Here is a 24,584-nt window from a genome sequence, read left to right as displayed (position 1 = left end):
GGCCCTCTCTGTTGGACCTTCTCCCTCAGTCTCCCCCTCACCCCCTTGCTGTTGTCGACTTCTAAATCCCCGAGCCGATGCATCATTCACCAGTCGAACATTTGGCAATAGCTCCACATGGTCCTTGAGTAAACCCTTAAGCACTTTGCTTGGCATTTAAAGCCATGTGCAATCTGCCACCCCAGCCTGTGCAGCTTAATCTCCTGTTGTGCCCCATGTCATACTTTATCCTGCACTGGGGCTGAACACCCAGCTGTTTCCTCAAGGAACCATGCTGGCTCATGCCTCTTGCCTCTGTCCATTTTCTCACCACTGTGCCTGAATCCTGGGGCAACTTCTCCTTCCTGAAGAGTTCTTTCAGGAGTGATCCTCTTGGAGAAACTTTGCTAATTGGTTTTCTCCTTCCTCCAAGTTTCTATTGCACCTGTCTCATATTAACCTCCACTGGGATGCCTTACCCATTGAGTAGTGTCTGGTTTGAAGGTTATTTTGAATGATGCTGCTGTGAAATTTCTGGCACATGTCCTTTTAGTTCATGTCCTTGGAGTACATTCCTAGTTGTGGAATTGCTGTATCATGGGGTATGCTGTTTTAGTGGGTACTGCTAAATGGTTTTCCATTTGGAAATTGGCTGTACCAGTTTACACTCCCACCTGCAGTTGTAAGGGCTTCACATTCTCACAAACAGTGTTTTCCTCTTTTTCATTTGAGCCATTCTGGTGGGTGTATAGTGATATCACACCATGGTTTGAATTTGCATTTATGTAATGACTAATGAAATTGAGCACCTTTTTATGTTTATTGCCCATTTGGATATCTTCTTTTGTAAACAGTCTATTCAAGCCTTTTGCCCATTTTTCTATCCGGTTGTCTGTCTTTTTCGTATTTGCCGTAGTTCCTAATACTCCTCTCAGGAGCCCATCTTTCCCTCTGGCCATGAGCTCCTTGAGATTTCTGGACACCCCTCCCACCGCCCCCGCCAATAAAGTCCCTCAAATAACAGACCCTCCATGCACATCTGCTTTTGACTCAATAAACCATCTTTGATCCATACTTTCTCGTAGGAAAATCATCCCCCTGGAGGAAAAAGATGGAGGGAATAGCATGGGAGCAGTTCTGCTCTCTCTTGGGCATCTGTGACTACTGCCCCACCTGTCCTGAGTGGTTAGCCTAATCTCTCCAAGTTTCGGCTCTGAAGATAACTCCATGGACCCTTCTTGATGTCTTCAGTGTTCTTCTCAAGCCTTTCTTTTGTGACCTGCTCACTCTTGCTCTTTCATGTCCATTCTTATTTGGAACTTTGCTTCTATCCTCTGTGCATGCCCCAGGAAGTCATGCTAGCCCTCTACATTCTCATGAAACTCTGTGACTGTGCCTTTAGAATTTAATTTTCAGAGTTTTCTTTTCCTGTTACGCCATCCTCTCTGATTCCTGGCCTCTTAGAAATCTGCTTTCTTGAAATCTAAGTTATATGTCTGACTATGTCTAGCATTTTCTTCCATGATTAGCCCAAACTTTGATGTGATGTGGTCATTTTCTCATCTTCCCCTCACTCCTGCTTTACGAACTTTTAGTTATTCTTGGTCGGAATCAAAGACAAAAAAAATGAAATAGTTTTCCTCATTGCTTCCTAAACCTTCCAAGACATGAGATGATCAGAGGAGCAAGTGTTTATCAGACAGCCTCGTTTTAACATAATGAGACCTCCAGCTACTGTCCAGGTGAAATGCTGCATCCCTGGGCTTTGCCGTGGGTCAGTTTTATGATTCATATGAGAAAAGCGACATCCACATTTCAGTTAAGCTCTCTGTGTATGATCCCATGTGTTTCTCTCTGCTATCTTCCTTCAAACCTCTGTATCAGTTACTTATTCATTCGTTATTCATCCATCCAGCAAATATGTACCAGGCACTCTTCTAAGCCCTCATGGAGTTTACAATTTAATGGGGCTGGAGAAGAGAGACAGATAATAAACAAGATAAGTAATAAGTAACAATGTTTTGTGTGTCCGTTGCTGTCAGAGGGATAGAGAAATAAAGCATGATGTACCAGAGGTGGGGTTTGCCAGAAGGCCTTGTTGAGAACATAACATAAATACTGGAAATTGGTGAGGAAACAAGCCAAGTAGACATCTGGGAAAAGAGCACTGCGGGCAGACAGAATAGCAAGTGCAAAGATCCTGAGGCAGGAGCATGCCTGGTGTGTTGCTGTGGTCATTCTAGTCCTCAGAATGTGGCAACTTCCATGATGGCATCAGTGGAGCTTAATATCTGAAATGAGAGATAGTGTATTAGTCATCTTTGAATCTACCACAGCATCTAGCAAATTATCTTGTGGTCATATTCACTCAGTAAGAAAACTTTATTTGAGTCAATGAATTTAGGTTAGACAACCTTTAAGGGCTCTTTCACCTCAGAATTGCTGTGATTATATGAGCTGCCTGATACCCATTTCTGAGCAGCTTTCTCTCTGAACACATGGTCGGTCGCTCCTGGCCCTATGGCCTGGTCTCTGTCAAAGTGTGAGGCCTATACCAAGTACGTATGTTCCAGATACTATTGCTGTGTAACAAATTACACAATACAGTGGTAGAAGACTAAGTATTTTAGTATGCTCGTGGATTCTGTGGGCATTTGGGCAGGGCACAGTGTCTGCTTTGCACCCTGTTCAGTGTAAACGCTCAAGGTAAGATGGTTGCTGGGTCCAGCAGCCTCCTTCCTCCCACTGCTTGCCACCTGTATGGATGAGGTCCTCGAGGCATGGGGAAGGTGGGTTGTCAGGCACAGAGCAGGCTTGTCTGTGTTCAACAATGTCTGGGAAGGCTTGTACAGCTGGGGACTGAAACTGTAGTCAGAGTGCCTACATGGACCTCTCCATGTGGCTTGGGCTTCCTCGCAACATGACAACATTCAGATGAATGGTCAGATTACTTACAGGACAGCTCAGAGCTCCAAGTGCCAGTGTTAGCAAATGAGGCAGTAGCTTCATCATCTTAATGACCTAGCTTGGAAAGCTGCACAGTGTCACCTCTACTGTAATCTATTGGTCGAAGCAGTTACAAGCCTAGCCAGGTTTATGGAGAGGGGAATTAGATTCTACCTCTTCATGGGGAAGTAGCAAGGCTGCACTGTAGAAGAGGAAATGGGAAATGTGACCATCTTTGGAAAATGGAATCTCATAATGTGCCTTGTATTTCCCTGGAGAGAATTTCTCATTTTGTGTTGTTGCTGGGCTGTGGTGGATTTTCAGATGTCTACTTTGCACCCTGTCCAGTGTAAACTCTCAGTGTAAGATGGTTGCTGGGACCAGTGGCCTCCTTCCTCCCACTGCTTGCCACCTGTATGGATGAGGTCCCCTAGGCATGGAGAAGGCAGGCAGTCAGGCACAGGGCGGGTGCTCTGTAAGAGTATGTATGCCCCTGGGGCATAGCAGATGACATAGTGTCATTGTTATTCTTTTACTAAGTGTAATTAATAATGGTCTCAGGGTGGAGAATGTACTTGTTCTTAAGGGATGCATGCTAAAATATTAGAACGAACCATATGAATTTGATAACATGTGCTCCTGTTTAATATGATTCAATCTATTTTTTTTTGTCATAATATCTGCAACTTGCAACTTACTTTCAAGTGGTCAGCACAATGTGTGTGTGTGTGTGTGTGTGTGTGTGTGTGTGTGTGTGTGTGTGTGTGTGTGTGTGATTGATCTGAGGATATGGTCTGCCCACTGGAGTAACAGCCAAATGGGAATAAGGCTACAGGCAGATAGAGGCTGAGCTCTCTGTCTCCTTTTCGTCCATCTATGACTCCTACCCACAGCCTGCCTCCCAGCCTTGCCTCCAGGGAGGGTGTGTGCTGATGGGGCTCAGTGGGGCCTCAGCAGGCTGGGTCTGTATAGGCCCAAATTCCCCCAGCCTGAATGGGTAAGGCAAGATAGCTCAATAGCTCAATCTTCTGGGTGGGCAAACCCCTGGCTCCCCATCGGGAAGAGCGGGCAGGGAAGGCATTGGTGAAGCAGCAGGAGTGGGGAGAGGCATTCCTGAGGAGGAGGCTCTGGTTACCAATGAAAGAGGAAAGAAGGCACAGGGTGGGGTGGAGAGTGGAAACAGAGATGGGCTTTCCTGGGGGTAGCTGTGTATTCCTGGAAGGGGCTGAGCGGGCAGAGGCAGGGTGTGGTTCTTGGGGAGGCTGTGAGAGGAGCAGGTGGCTGAAGCGAGAAGGGGTGGGGGTCCTGGGCTGAGGAGACTTATAATCTTTGGTCCCAGCTCTGGGGTCTACCGATTCCTCCAGGGGCTATTGAAAGAGCCCAGGACCCTGTGAGACCCTAGCAGCAAGAGGGAGAGAAGCTGAGATGGAGTGGGGAGGGATGATGGCCAGGGGCCCACTTGTGCGGAGGTGTAGGGTGTCTTGTCTTTCCTGGGCTGTCTACTCCCAGGCATTCAGGACACCTGACACCACTGGGCCTCCCTGGAGCCCCCAAACCCTGCTGACTGGAAATTCTCAGAGAACTCAGATGAGCCTGGAGAAGCCCATCCATATGAGTCTTCAAAAGGTTCATCTAAGCACCAGGGAATCTTCTTGCTTTCCTGGGGGTCCTGAGGATACTGATGGAGCAGGCAAGCAGTGGATCCCCAAGCACTCCTGGCCTGTGCCCTTGCGCCTCTTCAAGCTGCAGACCTTTCGGAGACTCTGCCACATCCTGTGCCCGGTCCTGCCGTGTGCTCTCGAAGCACAGGCCAGATGTGCAAATTCTGCGGCTGTGCCCAGGGCTGAGCAGAGCACAACTTGCTTTTCTTGGAAATCATTGGTGATTTGTTAGAAAAACAGGAAACATTGGGGCTGCTGGTGTACATTTTGACTTTTTTGTTTTTGTTTTTGAACCCCTTTCATCTGTCTCAGCCTCGGGACATTTTTTGGGTATTTCTGCTCTGCCCTGCCCTTCAAGCCTCCTCCTTATCAATCTACCCCCTCCCATGCATCCTCTGTTGTCTCTCTCCCTCTTGCCTCTGCCACCTTCTCTCCCCACCCCAATCACTGCTGTGGTGAGGAGGCAGGTCTGGGGAACCATGGAAACAGGTGTCATATCTTGGTGACATATGTAACTTGGGGCATGTGCTTCTGTGGAGTTGGGCTTCCCTGCACCTGTCATTCTCCCCCCGCCCCGTGCTCCCTACACCTTTATCACGGTGGTTAGACAGGAAGCAGAGTGGTCTTCAAGCCCTGGGACTTGTGGCAGCTGGGGCAGCTGTCCTGGTGCTGACAAATGGGGATGATATGGCTGGGAAGGGAAATCCTTCATCCCTCTTAGGTTGACTGGAGCTGGCGGGGCCTTCAGAAGTCACTTCATCTATGGAGACACTGAGGCTGAGAGAGGAGGAGAACTCTCTAAGGGCCCCATATTGGATGCCTTGATTAAAGAAGAGGAATGGGAAGGGGGTGAGGAAATCTGATCTAAGCTCTGGCTCTCCCCAGACCATCCATTCCCTAGCTGTCTCAGAAATGCACTAGGAAGGAGGTGGGTGGGGGGAACTGTGTTTATTTTGTGCCTTGGGTCTTCAGTAAAGTGTGGAAAGCACTGCTGCTTCTTGATGCTCCTTGGAGAGTTTTTCCTGGTTCTCATCGTGTTGGAGGTGAGCATATCCAGTGGTTGGTCTGAGGGTGTAGTCAAGCCTTCTTGCTGTCCATTCCCCACCCTATAATGTGCCAATGCGGAGAGACCCATCTCCCATTTATGGGCAAAGAAATAGATACAGAGAGGTTTCATGGCTTAACCTATTGTTCTCCCCAAGCCAGCCCCCACAAGGCAAGAAGGCCAGTGGCTCTCTGCACAAGGAGCTGCTGTGCCCCCGGTCCCCACCCCCATCCCCTTGCTAGGCTGTGCCCTGGGCCTTCATTCAGTGCTTCTGCACCACACCTTCAGCTGGGGCCTCCCCGTCTCCCAGGGGAACCGCTTTAGGGGCTGCCCTTCTGAAGTCATTTGAGAAGTCTGATATGAGAGATGAGAAACTCCCCAAACCTCACAGGGGATTGTTTTAAAAGATATTTAACTGTCTAGAGACAGAGAGGATGTGTAAGACTAAGACCGAGTTGGGGACCAGCATGAGAAACTAAAACACATTTAGGGAGCTTGCCATTAAAGAAGTGGACTTGAGGAATTCTGGATTAGAGAGGGAGAGTGGGCAGGAAGGTGACCCCTCCTCACACCAGGACTCCTGAATATAGTAGACATCTGAAGGCACCAAAAGGCCCTGCAAGGGGTGGGATTTTCCTCCTCTTTCTGATTATGTTCCCATTTCTTTGGATGGCAGAGACTCTCACCAGGGGTTCGTGGCCTTGGATGGGAAACATATGACATCTTTATTTGCATTCACCTCTAACTGAACTTCAGTGTTTCCTTCCATTATGAATGTAGGCAACAAACTATAGTCATATTACTAGCACCTGTGACTTGGTCCAGATGTTTTGTTATCCAGATGTTTTTATATCACTTTGTAGTTGTGCAGGTACCGCAACTGTCATTTATGTTTTTTACTACTTCAAAGTGATAATAGTGATTACACTCATGCTAGATTTTATTTAATGTGTTAATGAGGAGAGCATATATTAACATTTCACAAATCTGATTATTAAAAAAATTGATAATTCTATATCAGTGTAATTCACTTCCTCTACAGTTCGATGTATTTTATTTCGTGTATTTAAAACTGAATGTTATCCTGGAGAGGGGTCTAAAAACTTCTCCAGATTGCCAAATGAGTCTAGAGCAAAAAAAGTTAGGAATTCCTGCTACTAGAGCAATTAGATAAAAAATTCTAGGTGTTACCTGACAGCTAAGGAGGGCTTTGGTGTTAGGCAGATCCGAGTTGACATCCTTGCTGCAGGCCCTGAAAAAAGTGACTTTAGCTCTCAGAGCCATAGTTTCCTTATGTGTAAATGGGGGTAAAAGGTCTACTCTGAAGGATCATTCCATATGCAAGTACCTGTCTGGTCCGGTGCCTGGCAAGAAGTGGGAACTTCATCATGGATAGTAGCTTGTAGCAGTGGCAGCAGTTTATTTAAGCCCACAAGACTCAAGCAGAATTGTTTTTTATTAAAAGAGGAAACTCAAGGCCAAGTTAATTACTTACTGTCCCTCATGCAGAAGGGAAAACTACTAGGACGATGTCTCTTATCTTTTTCTTTGGCTCTGGGCTGGTAGCCCCCAGGTATCCAATATGAATCTTGGTCCATAAATTGAAGTAGTTAAGAACTAGCCATGGTATTTCCATACGATGAAATATTATTCAGTCATAAAAGTACTGTTACATGCTACAACTTGGGTGAACCTAGATAACATGCTAAGGAAAAAAAAAAAAACAAATGCCAAAGACCACATATTTTAGGATTTCATTTTATATGAAATGTTCAGAATGAGGAAATTTATAGAAACAGAGAAAAGATTAGTGGTTGCTGCATGGTAAGGGGAGGGAGAATGGAGAGTGATTGCTAATTGGGGGGTGATGGAAATGTTCTAGATTTAAGTCATGGTGATTGTTGCACAGCATAGTGAATATGATAAAAATTCCTGGAGCACATACTTTAAAATGGCGAAATTTATATTATAGAATTATATATAAATTTAAAAAGTTAAAAACCACTATCAATTCCATGGACATAACAAAGAAATACTGAAAGCATATCTATGCCCACAAATTTGGTAACTTAGGTGAAATGGACCAATTCTTTGAAAGACACAATCTGTCAAAGCTCATGTAATATATCTGAATCTATTAAAGAAATTTAATTAATTATTAGTAACTTTTCAAAACAGAAAGCACTAGGATCAGATATTTTCACTGGTAAATTTGACCAAACATTTAAGGAACAAATAATACCAATTCTCTACAATATATTCCAGAAAATAGAAGCAGGAGGACACTTCCTAAAACATTCAATGAGGTCTGTGTTACTTTAATACCAAAATCGCCAAAGATATTATAAGAAAGGAAAACTACAAACCAATAGCTTTCATGAACATAGATGTAAAAACCCTCAACAAAAGTTTAACAAATTGAATCCAATAATGTATAAAAATAATTATATACCACGACTAAGTGAGATTTATTCCTGGTATGCAGTCTGCTTCAACATTTGAAAGTCAGTTAGTCTAGTCCATTACATCAACAGGATAAAGAAGAAAAATCATATGATCATCAATTGATACAGAAAAATTATTTGACAGAATCTAACATGCATTCATCATAAAATCTCTCAGCAAGCTAGGAATAGAGGGGAAACTTCCTGAACTAGTTAACGAATATCTACAAAAACCCTACAGCCAATATCATACTTATGGTGAGAAACTAGATGCTTTCTCCCTAAAATAGGAACAAGGTAAGGATGTCCCCTCTCATTCCTCTTATTCAACATTGTAATAGAAGTCATAGCTAATGCAATAAGACAAGGAAATAAAAGGATTGGGAAGAAAGAAATGAAACTACCTTTGTTTACAGATGACATGGTCGTCTATGTAGAAAATCCCAAAGAATTGACAAAAAAAACTCCTGGAACTAATAAGCAATAATGGGAAGGTTGCAAAGTACAAGATTTATATAAAGAAATCTATTGTTTTCCTATATGCCAGGAATGAGCTATTGGCATTTGAAATTTAAAAAAAAAATCATTGACATTAGTACCAAAAAAGTTAAATACTTAGGTGTAAATCTAACAAAATATGTGGAAAATCTATATGAAGAATACGTCAAAACTCTGATGAACAAAGTCAAAGAAGATTTAAATAAATGGAAAGATATTCCATGGTTATGGATAGGCAGACTCAGTATTGTTACCATGCCAGTTCTTCCCTTGCTGGATCTATAACAGATTCAATGCCATTCCTCTCAGAATCCCAGAAAATTACTTTGTCTATTGCAACAAACTGATTCTAAAGTTTACATGGAAAGGCAAAAGACCCAGAATAGCCAAAACAATCTTAAAGTAAAAGAATAAAGTTAGAGAAAGGATATTACCTGACTCCAAGACTTACTATAAAGTTACAGTAATACAAACAGTGTGATACGAGTGAGAGAATAGGCAAACAAATCAATGGGACAGAATAGAGAGCTTAGAAATAGACCCACACAAATATAAGCAACTGATCTTTGACAAATTAACAAAGGCAATTCAATCAAGACAGGATAGTTTTGTTTTAAACAAACGATGCTGGAACAACTGGTATCCATAGCAAAAAGTGAATTGATACACTAACCTTAAACCTTTCACAAAAATGAACTCAAAAATGGATCATAAACCTAAAGGTAAAATGCAAAACTATAAAACTTCTAGACGATGACAGGAGAAAACCTAGATGTTTTTGGAGATCTTAGGTATAACACCAAAAGCATAACCCATGAAAGAATATTTTAATAAGCTGAATTTTGTTAAAATTAAAACTTCTGCTCCATGCAGAACACCATTAAAAGAATGAAAAGAGAAGCCATAGACTGGGAGAAAGTATTTACAAAACATTTATCTGTAAAAGACTTGTATCCAAAACATACGAAGAATTTTTAAAACTTAACAATAAGAAAATAAGTAACCCAATTTTAAAAAGTAGGCAAAACTTCTGAATCACTCACCACAGAAGATACACAAATGGCAAATAAGCATATTAAGAGATACTCAACATCATATGTCATTAGGGATTGGAAGTTAAAACAACAATGAGATACTGCTATATCTGTATCTATTAAAGAAATTTAATCTATTGTTAGTAACCTTCTAAAACAGAAAGCACCAGGACCAGATGTTTTCACTGGTAAATTTTAGTTTACTTATTAGAATGGCTAAAATCTAAAATACTGACAACTACAAATGCTGATGAGGATGCTGATTCATTGCTGGTAGGCATGCAAAATGGCACAGCTGCTTCAGAAGACAGTCGGCAGTTTCTTAGAAAGCTAAGAAGTCTTGCCCTGTGATCCAGCAATGATGCTTCTAAGTACTTACCCAAATAAATTGAAAACTTTGTTCCACACAAAAACCTGCACATGACTGTTTATAGCAGTTTTATTCATAATTGCCAAAAGTTAGAAGCAACCAAGATGTCCTACAGTAGGTGAATGGGTAAACAAAGCATCCATAGAATAGAACATTATTTAGCGATAGAAAGAAATGAGCTATTAAGCCATGAAGAGACATGGATGAGCCTTAAATGCATGTTGCTAAGAGAACGAATCTAGTCTGAAAAATCTACACTATGTGTAATGCCAGCTGTGTGACATTCTAGAAAAGGGAAAATTATAGAGACAGTAAAAAGATCCATGGTTGCCAGCGGGTGGAGAGAAGAGAAGGTATCACAGGGGATTTTTAAGGCGGTGAAACTATTCTGTGTGATACTGTAATGGTGGATACATGATGTTTTGTTTTTGGCAAAACCTGTAGAACTGTACAACACAAAGAGTGAACCCTAATGTAAACTGTGGGCTTTAATTAATACTATTGCATCAATATTAGCTCATCAATTCTAACAAATATACCACACTAATGGAAGATATTAATAATAGGGGAAACTGTGGGTGGGAGAGGCAGGTGGGAGGTGCAGAAGGAGTGTATGGGAACTTTACTTTCTGTTCAGTTTTTCTATAAACCTAAAACTGCTCTAAGAATTACAGAAAAAAGAGGAAAAAAGATTTTTTATCTTCTTACATCAACTGAAATCCAGTTCTGAGCCCCATCCGTCCTGCTAGGAGTTATCTATGAGCTCAGAGTTTTCTACTTTCCTGACACAAGCTTCCCCAAAGTGGTTGCTTTATAAGTGTAGGGACAGAGTGAGGGAAGAGAACAATGTACAGAAAGAAATAAATTAGTAGCACCATACGTTGTCCTGTAGTCATACACTGTGGCCTGAGGAACAGCTCCTAGAAAGCATGAGTTCTGACCTGAATCCCTTCCTTTGGCCTCTGGCAGAGGAAATACAGGAGGAAGCCAGTTCTCCCAGTCAACCTGCCCACTCCATGGGTGGCCAAAAATGACTCGTTCAACACCTCCGAGGACTGACTCACTGGGAAGTTACAATAGACGTGATTTCCCCTTGAGGCCTGGGGAATCTCCCCTATTGCTCGTATGGTCATAACATCATGGCCACATATTTGGGTGGGGCTTTTGGTTTGCATAGCACATTTGCACACTCATGTAACTGCCCAGGGAGAATCCGGCGGGGTGCTGTGCTTGACGCTGGGGTTAGAACTGTTTGCATAGTGGACAGTTTATTGTCAAAGCTGAAAATCCAGTAGAGGAAACAGTTACAAAGTAGGCAAAGGGGAAGCAAAGAGGGTGGGTGGGCACCTAACCCAACCTGGAGTCAGGAAGCCTTCCCTGAAAAAGTGACCTTGTAAATGGAAGATGAAAAAAATGTATATTAGGAGCCTCATCCAAAGCAGCAGAAGATGGTGGAAATGTTTCAGGCAGAGGGCACACACGCAGGAAGAGGTTCATGTTGGAGAAGAAAGATAAAGGGATGAGACTGGTCAAGCGGGAAGGGCCCAGACTTCTCGGGGTCATGTAAACTGGTTTAGGGGGTCAGACTTTGTCCTAAGGCATTGGAAAACAATTAGAAAGCTTTAAGTGGCAAGGGGGAATGACAATCAGATGCACTCTTTTGGAGACAACTCTGCGTAGAACAATGTCTATGCTGTGATCCCATGAACATAAGAAGAAATGCATGTGTGTGGGGATGTATGCAGGCATATAAATGCATTAAAAAGGACTGGAAGGATAAGAGGCCAAATTGAGGTGGAGAATGTGTGTGTTTGAAAAAGGAAAGTGGAACACAGGTAAATGGTCAGAAAAACTTTAAAGATTTATTTTATATACTTAGTATTGCATGACACTTTAAAAAAACATTTGCATTGAGGTATAGTTTATATGTAGCGAAATGCACCAATTTTACAGTGCTGAGTAATGGGAGATATCTATCATCTATCTATCTATCTATCTATCTATCTATCTATCTATCTATCTATCTATCTATCTATCTACCCATGTAACCTGTACTCTTATCAAGTTTTAGAATATTTCCATCATCCCATAAAGTTCCTTCATGCTCATTCCTGGTCAACTCTCCCTGTACCTCCTAGAGACAACTACCATTGTGGTTTATTTCTCCATAGGTTAGTTTTTGCCTGTTCTAGAACTTCTTGTAAATGAAGTTCCAGCTTCATTTGTATAACATGTTTTTGGTATTCATCTATGTTGTTACATGTATTAGTGGTTTGTTATTTTTTATTCCTTGCATTGCTAAATAGTAATATGTTGTATTAATATACCAAATATATTTATTCATTCTCCTGTTGATGGATCAGGTTGTTTCTAGATTGAGGCTATTGTGAATAAAGATGCTATGAACATCATTGCACAAGTCTTTTTGTCAACATGTGTTTTTATTTATTTTGGGTAAAGATGTGGAATTATTGGGTCAAAAGATATTTGCTAACTTTATTAAAATCTCAAACTGATTTTCAAAGCAGTTCCACCAATAATGTATGGTTGCTCCATATCCTCGCCAGCTTGGTATTGTTCATCTTTTTTAATTTTAGCTACTCTAGCGTAGTATAATCTCATTGTGGTTTTAGATTTGCATTTTCCTGATGATTAATGATGATAAGCATATTTTCATGTATTTATTGACTATTTGGATATCTTTTGTGAAGTTCCGATCTTATTCGTCTATTCAATTCTGGGATACAACTCATTTGTCAGATATATGTATTGTGAATATCTTCTCCCAGTCTGTGGTCATTATACAATTTTGTCGTTTCAAAATGTTATATACATGGAAGCATACAGTAGATAATCTTTTGGGATTGGCTTTTTTATTCAGCATAATTTTCTGGAGATTCATCCAAGTTTTTCTACGTATCAATAATTATTTCCTTTTTATTGCTGAATGGTATAGAGATGTACCATATTTTAATTTTTCACCCACTGAAGAACATCTGGGTTGTTTCCAGTTTTTGGCTATTCTGAATAAAGCTGCTATAAACATTCATGCACAGGGTTTTGTGTGAACATAAGTTTTCATTTCCAGGAGTGCAATTGCTGGGCCATGTATTTCTGACATATATATTTAGCTATAACTTTAGCTATGTCCCACGAATTTTGATATGTTGTATATTCATTTTCATTCTGTTAAATGTATTTTTGTATTTCCCTTGAGACTTCCTCCTTGGCCCGTTATTTAGTTGTGTGTTTAGTTTCTAAGTGTATGGAGATTTTCTGTTATCTGTTATCGCTTTGTAGTTTGATTCCATTGTGGTTACAGAACTGACTCTGCATGATTTCAATTATTTTAAATGTGTTGAGGTTAGTTTTATGGCCCAGAATATGGTCTATCTTGGTACATGTTCCATGGATACTTGAATGTGTATTCTGTTGTTGGGCAGAGTGTTCCAGAAATATTGATTAGGTTCAGTTGATTGATGGTACTAGTCAGTTCTTATGTATCCTTGCTGAATTTCTGTATAGTTGTTCTATCAATTATTGAGAGAGAGATTTTGAAGTCTTCAACTGTAATTATGGATTTGTCTATTTCTCTTTTCGATTTTATCAACTTTTACTTTGCATATTTTGCAACTCAGTCGTTTGGTAAATCACATTTAGGATTACAGTGTCTTCTTGGTAGGTTGACTTTTTAGTTATTATATAATGTACCTCTCTGTCACTGGTAATTTTTCTTGCTTTGAGGTCTGCTTTGTCTGATATTAATATAGCCACTTCTGCTTTCTTTTGATTAATATTTACATGATATATCTTTGTACATTTATTACTTTCAACTTTCCTGTATCATTATATTTGGAAGTGAGTCCATTGACGATGGCAGATAGTTGGGTCATATTTTGTAATCTATTACCACTCTGTCTTTTAATTGGTATATTTGGCCCAATTAAAGTTAATGTAATTATTGATATTTTGGAGCTTAAGTGCTATTTTATTATTTGTTTTCTGTTCTTTTCCTTTGCTTTTGTTGTTGCTTCTGTTTTTTCTGCCTTTATGGATTGCTTGAATATTTTTAAATTCATTTTGATTTCTCTATAATGTTTTTGTACGTATCTTTTGAATAGCTTTTTTAGTGGTTGCTCAAGGCATTATATTATACCTACATAATTTATCACAGTCTAATGATATCATAAATTTACCAGTTCTAATAAAGTGTGAAAGCCTTACCTCCCTATATGCCCGTTTACCTTTTCCCATTTATAATAAAATTGCCTTAAATATTTACTCTGCATACATTTAGAACCACATCAGATAATGTTATAATTTTTGATTCAGTCATCAAACAATTTAGAAAACTCAAGAAGAGAAGGAAAGTCTATTGTATTTATCTAGCTTTTAGCTTGCCATGTTCTTCAATCTTGATGTTTCAAGATATTTTTCCTTTATCATCCTCTTTCTGTTTAGAGAATCTCCTATAGCCCTTCTTTTAGAGTAGGTATACAGTTGACAAATTCTCTTAGTTCCCCCTTCATTCCTGAAGGATATTTTTTCTGGCTACAGGATTCCAAGTTGACAGTGCTTTTCTTTCGGCACTTGAAAAATGTTGTTCTATTCCTTTTGGCCTTTGTGACTCCTGATGAGAAATCTACTGTCATTTGAATTGTTTTTTTTCTCTAAGAAAAGATATTGTTCCTCTCTTGCTGCTTTCAAGATTTTTTTCTTTGTCTTTAGTTTTCAGAAGTCTGACTGTAATGTGTCTTAGTGTGTATTTCTTAGCTTTATTCTACCTAGGATCATATGGCTTCTTGAATCTGTAGTTTTATATATTTTGCCAAATTTGCCTAGTTTTTTGTCATTATTTCTTTGAATACTTTTTAATCTCTACCCTCTCCCACTGGGACTCTGATCACATGAATATTAGACCTTTTGTTATAGTCCCACAGTTTCCTGAGGCTCTGTTCATTTTTCTTCAATTTATTTTCTCTCTATTGTTCAGACTGGATAATGTTATTATTTTATATTCAAGTTCATTGATTCTTCCCTCTGTCCCCTCCATTCTGGTGTTGAGCCCATCCACTGAGTTTTTTATTTAAGTTATTATATTTTTCCATTCAAAAATTTCCATTTGAAACTTATTTATCTCTTCTATTTCTTTGCTGAGATTTTTCTAGTTTTTATTCATTTATAAATGTTCATTGAAATATTTATAATTGCTCATTGAAGGATTTCTAATGATGACTGCTTTAAAATCTTTGTTAGATAACTTTAATATCTCATTCTGGTGTTGGCATCTATCGATTGCCTTTTTTCATTCAGTTGGAGATCTCCCTTGGTCTTGAGATGACAAATTATTTTCTATTGAAACCTGGACATTTTGGGTATTATGAGAGTTATGAGGTTCTGGGTCTTATTTAAACCTTCTATTTTAGTTTGCTTTCTCTGACGCTTTTCTGAAAAGGGAAGTAGGGGTGGGGGATACCACCACCTTACTGTTAGGTGAAGGTGCAAGTCCAGGTTCTATTCTCAGCTTCCACTGGAATCTGGGAGGTGCTCCTTATTACTGCTGGATGGGGTAAGAATTCCAGCTCCCATTAGGTCTCTACTGATACCTCCTTAGCTGAGAGGTACAGGAGTGCCTCATTACTGTCCATTGATCCCATATCATGGAGAAAATGACTTCATCACCACTGGACAGTAGCGAAAGTCTTGACTCCCTCACTAGGCTTCCTCTGACACTACCCCAGGGTGGGGTGCGGGGGCCTTTATTGTTGGGTGGGACTAGAAGTTCAGGCTCCCCAGAGGTTTCCAGTGACACCACAGGGTGAAGGGGGCTCATTATTGCCAGTGGATATGAAAAGCCTGGCTCCCTATTTGGCTTTCTCAGACACCACCCATGGTTGGGGAGAAGGGTTGGGGCACCTCATTATAGCCTGGCTGGAGTGAAATCTAGGCTCCCTACTTGGCCTTTGCTAGTGGAGATTGAGCCACAGTTTTTTCTGTAGTGTTTGGCTGGAGTGGAGTGGAGTGGTTATTGTCCAAAAATGTTTTGTCTTGCTAAACTACCTTTCCTGGTCTTTTGCTAGAGAGAGTAGGCTTTTCTCTGGGTCTTTGTTTTTTTGTTTGCACCCACTAGTGTTTCCAACTTGCTGGCTTTTGAGCTCCAAGTCTGAGATATACAAGCCAAAATAATAATAATAATAATAATAATAATAATAATAATAATAATAATAATAAATTTCACTACCATGTCACTTTTTGCTCCCAAGGTCCCTATCTGCTCTGTCTTATTCTCCCCAACTTTAGAGTCTTTTATGTTAGTTTTTTATATAATGCCCAGGGTTTGTAGTTGTATTTAGTAAGAGGAATAGGAAAAACTACATCTTCTCCACTTTACCAGAACCACTGTTTATTTTTTATGTACCTAACACCTATTATTTGTATGATTAAAAAATAATGCATAAAATTAGTTATTAAAATGTTTGTAGAAAAAAATAAAAAGTATACCTAATCTTGTCTCTCAGAGATAACCACTGTTAACACTTTGGCAAGTAATTATATAGAGTAGTTTCTTTTTAGATGTAGATAGAGATCTTTAAAAAAACATAATTGGAAACATCTTAGGATCCTTTTGGTCACAATTACCAGAAATGAACTTGTGCTATGTAGAGAAAAAAGAAGAGATTCAGCAAAAGGATACTGGCGCATCTCATAAAACCCAGTTTTAAACAAAACTTCTTAACGGAGTTGCCTCTCTCTCACCTCCCTTTGTCTTCTCAGTCTATTATTCCTGGCCTCTACATGTTCATCTAAGATCACCAAAAACCTCCATGTCTTCAAATGCAATGGCCACTTCTCTGCCCACATTTTATGGATCTCGCAGCAGCGTTCCACACTCCCTCTTTGAAACACTCTTGTTTTGAGTTTCCGTGACATTGCATTCTCCTCTTACTTTATGAGTTGCACCTTCTCAGTGTCCTTTTGCTGATTATTCATGTGCCACCTCTTATCATCGGATGCCCCAGGGCTGAGCCCTAGGCTCTTCACTCCCTCATCACACAGTTCATAGCCTCAGTGACCAGTATATTAACCCTCAAATTTAGAGCTGCATCCCAGACCTCTCCATTGGGGTCAAAATGTGATATAACTTGGACTCTTGTTTTCCCCTCTCAAATTGTCCTTTCCCCAAATTCCTCCATCTCAACAAATGTGACCCGCCAATCTTCACTGAAGAAAAAGACAGAAGTGGATCAAATATATGAAAAGGCTGCACACCCTCTTGGGTGCCACACTTTAATCATCCATGATGCACGATCCACCCACCTATAGATATCTTGACCACTCTATAGATCAAAATTTGGGCCTGAACTGAAGTCTAGACTTCCTTAACCCATTTCTTTCTGATTTAGACATAATGTCAACCCCTGACTCTGGCCTGTCAGTATTGATTTTCAGTTTGGATTGTGTGCATATATCCTCCTTTTTTTCTAGTCTTCATAGGTATATTTGATAAGAAGTTGGGAGAGACTGCCTCAATGCCTGCTGTCCTCATGTCATAGTAAATAGCCCCTTAGAGTCCTAGAGAGTTCTAGACTGGGCTAAATGGGACTCTTGAAATCAGTGTCTGTTTCATAAAACGTTGTAAATATCTCACTTGGCCAAGTATCAGGAAGTGTGTCTGATTTCAGTTCTGTCCACAAACATTGATGTTTTCTTTTCTTGTTAGAGAAGTTTCTCTTGCACTAATAAACCATATTCATGAATGGGATAGAGAAGGGAAAAGTGAGATTTCTCTTACATAATTGGCCAAGAATTTAAAGAGAAGAGGAGACTAAAGAAGGTGAGAATAATAACCTGCTGTGGATTAACAGAGACAATGGGGCAGTAAATGGTTTTACTCTGGGAGAAGGAAAGATGATGGAGAGAAGAGATAATGAATTTGAACAATCTATGCCTATTTTTTTTTCAACCTGTAAAGCTTCTGGAAGTCACAGTGCTCTATAAAATCTTTGCCCAAAACTATGATATATTCTCGTCTGTCTTACAAACTGAAAATGATTCTGCAGATGGTGATCAGCCTATAATGATTGCAGTTTGTCACAACCACAATCTTTTTCCATATACAGAAGGACCAGAAAACTGCCAATATGTGGGTAATTGCCCTTTCTTGAGTTTTTATGTTTACATTCACTTGTTGCTTTGTTACTGGGCTGTCATTTGATGGCAAACAAGACAGGCTGTACATTTGAAAGGTGATAGTATTAAACACCCAGGGCCAGGTATCCATGGTTTAGCCTAGGGACTCATAAAATTTGGTTACTGCCTGGAGTTATAACTTGGTAAACTCTTAAAGTCTTTCTCTGGTCCCCTCATCTTTAATATGGGAATAAGAAAGTATCTATCTCATGTGGATTCACTGAATTAATTCATAGAAAACACCTAGAACAGTGCCTGACACATAGTAAGCCCTCAATTAACATTTGCTACTATTATTATAATTATTATATGCAAAGCCAACATCATGCATTCTGTTTTCTTTTTACTACTCTTCTAGATGATTACCTGGGTAGAAGGGAGTCAAGTAGACCTAGGTTCAAGTTCTGTCTAGGCTACTTGCTAGTTGTATGAACTTGGGAAAGTCATTTAGTTACCAGGAGCTGCACTTGCTTATCCATATATGTTTAGTGTTTTATGGGGTTGTTCAGAATCAATATCATGTGCTCTAAGCCCTAAGCACAGTGTCTGGCATAGTCAGTGCTGCATACGTGTTAGCATCTTTCTCCTTCCCTCCTCCATTTCTCATTTCATTTCTTGGTCTTAACTACAACTTTGTCTTCCTGAGCATTCCTGGGCCTTTTCCTTGGTAAAGAAGAGCATGAGCAAAGTCGGGAAGTAGGAAAAGGCTTATCTATGCTCTCTGTAGCGGTTCTCCCATTTTGCACACTTCTACTTCATCCAGCTCCTTCCCTGTTCCCCCACCCCATCCCACGCCAACTCCACCTACCTTTTCATATTTCCTTCCTCTTCTGGCCCTAGAGTCCTTCCTCTGCCCAATATCCCACTGTTGCTGCTGTAATAAACTCATTTGTTAGCTAAATGTCCCTCCAGGAATCTTATATCTTGAAAAATAAGCTAGGATAGAGGAAGTGAGTCACCCTAACCCATGGGGAATGAATCACTGACAATGAGAATTCAGACACTTGTCATGAAAGATGGCTTCCCTGGAAGCCTCAAATTATAACACTGAGGCGAAACTGCATATACTCTTTTGAGTGTCTAGAAAACAGTACAAATGATTTCCTATGAACATGGCATAGGAAAGAACACGGGCTATGGGAGTCAGGCCAACAGGGGTCAGGCACGCTTCCAGCTCAGGCCATAGGAACTATGACTGCAGGAACTCGGGCAAATAAATGGCTCATTCTCCCTGTTCTACAAGAATTGTGGAAAACTAGGATTATATCATGGGGTGATTATGATCCTTAAACTAGATAATCAAGTGAAAATGCCCAGCATAGTACCTTACATAGAATAGCCACTTAGTAATAGCCAGTTTGCCTGCTTCCTCTCTCTCTCCCTTCCTCCCTTCCTCCCTTCCTTTCTCCTTTCTTCTTTCCTTCCTGTTCTCTGGATAAAAACTTATACACAATTGACATTCCTATGTTATATCAAAAGATGTTAATTCTTTTCTTAAACTCTTTTTTAAAATTGTGGTAAAATACATGACATAAAATGTACCAACTCAACTATTTGTAAGTGTACAGTTCAATAGTGTTAAATACATTTACATTGTGCAACCAATCTACAGAGAACTCTTTTCATCTTGGAAAACTGAAAGTCCGTACCCATTAAACAATAACTCTCCATCCCCTTCTCCCACCCAGCCCCTGGCAACCACTATTCTGCCTTCTGTCTCTATGAATTTAACTGCTCTAGGTACCCCATATAAGTGGAACCAAACATTGTTTTCTTTTTTGTGACTGGCTTATTTCACTTAACATAATGTCCTCAGTGTTCATCAATGTTGTAGCATGTGTCATAAATCTCTTCCTTTTTAAGGTCAAATAATATTCCATTGTGTGTATATACCCCGTTTTATTTATCCATTCATCTGTCGATGGATATTTGGGTTGCTTCTACCTTTTGGCTATTGTAAATAATACTACTGTGAACATGAGTGCACAATATCTGTTCAAGTACCTGATTTCAATTCTTTTGGGTATATACCCAGAAGTGGAATTACTGGATCATATAATAATTCTATTTTTAATTTTTTGAGGAACCCCATACCGTTTTTCATAGTGGCTGCAGCATATTACATTTCTACCAGCAGTGCTCAAAAGTTCCAATTTTTTCACATCCTTGCTAACATTTATCTTCGTTTTGTTTTATTTTTGATAATAGCCATCCTAATGGGTATGAGATTGTATCTCACTGTGGTTTTGATTTGCATTTCCCTAATGATTAGTGATGTTGAGCATCTTTTCATGGGCTTATTCGCCATTTGTGTATCTTCTTTGGAAAAATGTTTATTCAAGTACTTTGTCCATTTTTAAATTAGATTGTTTATTTTTGTTGTTCTCGAGTTTATAGGAGTTCTTATATATTCTGGATATTAACTCTTTATCAGATATATGATTTGCAAATATGTCCCCTTGTTCTGCAGATTGTCTTTTCACTCTGTTGTTTCCTTTGACACACAGTTTTAAATTTTGATGTAGGCCAAATGATCATTTTTAAGAGTTTTATAGTTTAAGCTCTTTACATTTAGTCTCTGATTCATTTTGAATTAATTCTTCATGTTATTGAATCTTCCTACCTAACAATGGGTAGGCATTTTCAATTATTTGTTTGCTTTTTTTGTCCCTCAGAAGTTTTATTTCATTGAAATCTTGCACATTTTTAAAGCTTATTTTCTCTTATTTGTTCTTTTTGTTACTATTATATGTGGGATCTTTTTCTAACACAATTTCTGTTTTTTATTTGTATGATTGAACAACATCAATTTCTATTCTAATTTGTACCCAATCACCTTACTTAATTCTATTTTTTGCTATAGCTACTTTTCAGTTGATTATTTTGGGTTTACATAAATATATTGAGGGTGAAAAAAATGAATTATGCCAATTTTATATTTGGCAAAGCTATAATTCATACCGAGCCTCAGTGAATGACATATGACACATAAAGTCTTAGAAAGTGCCTCACCCACACACTCATCTTGAAGTTACTCGAAATACCTGAGCTGAGCAAGAAATGAATTACAATAAAGAACTTGTAAACAGGGACGGCATGGTAGGAAACAAACAAACAAAACAGTGAGCAATGAAATAACTCAAACTTAAAGCCCCTGTCCAAAAACAAACAAACAATTGCTGTTATCATAGTTATTCTACTTACTATGAATGTCAAAAATAATTATATAAAGAATTGTGATGTAGTGTAAAGATATTTAATAAAATCTGGACCTGTATTTAAAAAAAAAAATTGTAATGTTACGACATTAAGATTAAAAGAGAAGCTAAAATCATAGACTCAGAAATAATTTTTAATATTGTTTAGGAATTCTAGATCCAGATCTTTGCTAATAAAATTTTAAATCTTGATTAAAGTGAATGATATTGTCAAAACTTAAATTCACAAAATCAACACATGAAGAAATTGAATACCTAAAGAGCCCCAAAACTCCAGAAGAAATTTGAAAAAGGATTCCAAAAATAACCTTGAGGAGAGGCACTCACTGCTTGGCAGCAGAGGCTGATTCTCACCTAAGCAAGAGGTACTGTGACTATGAGGTTCGAGGCTCAGATTCTAGTTATAAATTTGACACTTCCTAACCTAGGCAAGTCCCTCCACTGCCCAGAGCCTCCATCTTTTCATCTGTAGAATGGGAGAGTTGCACTAGATGATCTCTAAGGTGCCCTCCTCATCTTACAGTCCAGTGTATGTATATGTGTATTTGTAAAATAGAAAATATTTCCAAGCCTCATTGTGCATCAGAATCATCCAGGGAGTGTTTTATTTCTTGGCCCAATCTCAAAGGCATCTAGATTTGGGCAGCAGAATTGTGTACGTTAAGAAAGTACCCTGATAGTTAATAGATAGCATTTATTGAACGTTTATTATGTGCCAGGCACTATTCTAAACATTTTCCATATATTAACTCATTCTGCTCAACCTTGAGCTCTTGCAGACCCCAAGGACACACCTAGCATGTTCGGTCCTTTTAGGTGACACCAAAACAGTGACAGACACAAATACAAACTGGGCATCAACATTGTATGGTACCATTTGGTCGTAGGTATCATCAAGATGTTCCAGAATGTATTCATTATTAAGTTTTTCTAGATTGCCATCAAAATGTAAAACAACATAACCATTCTCACAGAGAGCCCTCGGAAACCCTCCAGAAACCCCAGAGATTCTCAGCCCCAGTTAGGGGATTTTAAGGCAGCTAGACCTGCATGGTCCACTCACCAGTAATTAGGAACAGTGACTATACATGAAATAGCAACTTGTTTAAACAAGTTCATGAAGGGCAGCAAGACATTGGATAACTGAGAGAGATATATAAAGGATATGTAAGAGTACATAACTGTATAAAGGGTCATAGAGCCATGTATGCCCTCCACCCAGCTTCCCCTAATGTTCACAACTTACATTACATGGTGCTGTTATCAAAACCTGGTACAATACTGTTAACTAAACTACAGACCTTATTTGGATGTTAGTTGTTTCCCCTGCCATTTTCCCTTTCAGTTCCAGAATCCAGCCCAGGATCTCACATTGCATTTAGTTTTTATGTCTCCTAAGTATCCTCCAATCTGTGACAGTTCCTCAGCTTTTCCTTATCTTTTATGACCTTGACATTTTGGTGAGTACTGGTCAGTTAGAATTTCTCTCAAATGGATTTTAAATAATGTTTTCTCATAGTTATGCATTTTTGGAAGCATCTCACAAAAGTGATGTCATATCCCTCTCGGTGCATCATATTAGGGCATACATGATGTTGATATGTCTTATTATTGGTGATATTAACTTTGATCAAGGTGGTGCTGGGTTTCTCCACTCTAAAGTTATTATTTTCTCCTTTGTATTTGATCAATTTCTTGGGGTGGGATACTCCGATACTATGCAAATATCCTGTTTCCTCTCAGATTTTCACCCACAGATTTTAGCATCCATCAATGGCTTTGCCTGCAGAATTATTACCATTGTGTTTACCTAATGGCGCTTTTGTATTTCGCTCATTCTTCCCACATTTATTAATTGAAATTCTTTTGTAAAAGAGACCTGTTTTCCACCTCTATTTATTTTTAATTTTATTATTTATAACAATAGTGTAACTCATGGGTATTTATTTCAACCTATGAATTATAATTCAACCCTTTTGTTATGTAGTTTTTCAAGTTATCCTGGCTTTGGCCATTAATAGCTTCTTCAAGCTAGCTCTCATGTCCTTTTGACATTCCTTATCCTTTTGCAAGTATTGATTTATTTTCTGCAATACAAGATGCTCCAGGTTTATCTTATATATTTTCTGCCCCAGTCCTAGAATCAGCCATTGGTTCCTTTGACTGGAGAGTGGTATTTAGAAACCAAGATCTGGGCATTAAGTGTGCTCATACCTTCTGGGATGTTGTTTCTAGGCTCTCTCAGTTGACAGCTGGAAAATATACGTGTGCATATTAATCCAAGCATATACACATTTTTATTACTTATATACGTACCTACCTATATATACATTAAAAACCATGAGTTCATATTGATTTCTCCAATTCCGGTCTAACACGATAAGGTTGGTTCATTCTAGACCTCCCTCTTTTCCTTATTTGTAACTTCTTTCTCTAACAATAAGAAATCGGCTCTTGTTATCTATGTATATTTACTTATTTGTTCAATTCTAGCATACATATAATGAAGTTTCAGGATGTTTAACTCATATCCCTATGAAAAACAGGTATAATAACTAAAAAAAAACAATATTTGTCTATAGTTCTTTTTGTCTTTAGCCTCATAGTATTCTGTCAAAATGCTATTTTCCAAAGTTACTCAGGTTAGTTCTTTTACTTTCTGTCACTTTCAATGTGGTTATGTTAATCATTTATAATACAGATAGGTAAATTTGTTATTGTTTGTATTTCATTTTTGCCCTCCCCCCCTTAACATCCTGTTTTATTTGAGTTATTTATTTAGTTTGGGATCTGTAAAATATTGCTATGGTTCTAAGAGTCAAAATGATACATAAAGGAATTCCCAGAGAAGTGTTGCCCCTTCTGATCCCTGCCCCCATATCACTCCTCTCTGCTTTCAACCCCTTTCTCATCCCAATCTATTTAGTTTCTGATGCATCCTTCCTGTATTGGAAGTGAGAATTTTTAAAATTAGGTCACAGTCATGAGGAGCTGAATGGGGGCAGGAAGGGAGGTTAAGCCACAAGGGACAAGAGAAAGGGGGAGAGGAAAGACTGACCTAGGACTGAAGCAAGTGGGGTCAGCACAAAACCACCTGCCTTGGTGTCTCTCTTATTTCTACCTGTGGGACGAAGGCTTCAATGCATAGTCCTAGAACATTCCAGAACACCAAGGAAGCACCGTGGGATGCCTGCCAGAG

General features: G+C 39.2%; 1 protein-coding gene across 5 annotated transcripts in view; it reads left to right on the top strand.

Annotated features, from left to right (window-relative positions):
* PIK3R5 (phosphoinositide-3-kinase regulatory subunit 5) overlaps positions 1-24,584 on the top strand; it is a 72,111-nt gene that overhangs the window by 15,556 nt on the left and 31,971 nt on the right. The gene's annotated exons all lie outside the window — the stretch shown is intronic.

Source organism: Pteropus vampyrus, unplaced genomic scaffold (genome assembly GCF_000151845.1).
Source record: "Pteropus vampyrus isolate Shadow unplaced genomic scaffold, Pvam_2.0 Scaffold44, whole genome shotgun sequence".
In the NCBI taxonomy this organism is placed as follows: Eukaryota; Metazoa; Chordata; class Mammalia; order Chiroptera; family Pteropodidae; genus Pteropus; species Pteropus vampyrus.
The sequence above is the reverse complement of the archived record's forward strand: the minus strand, read 5'-3'. Positions and strand labels throughout refer to the sequence as shown.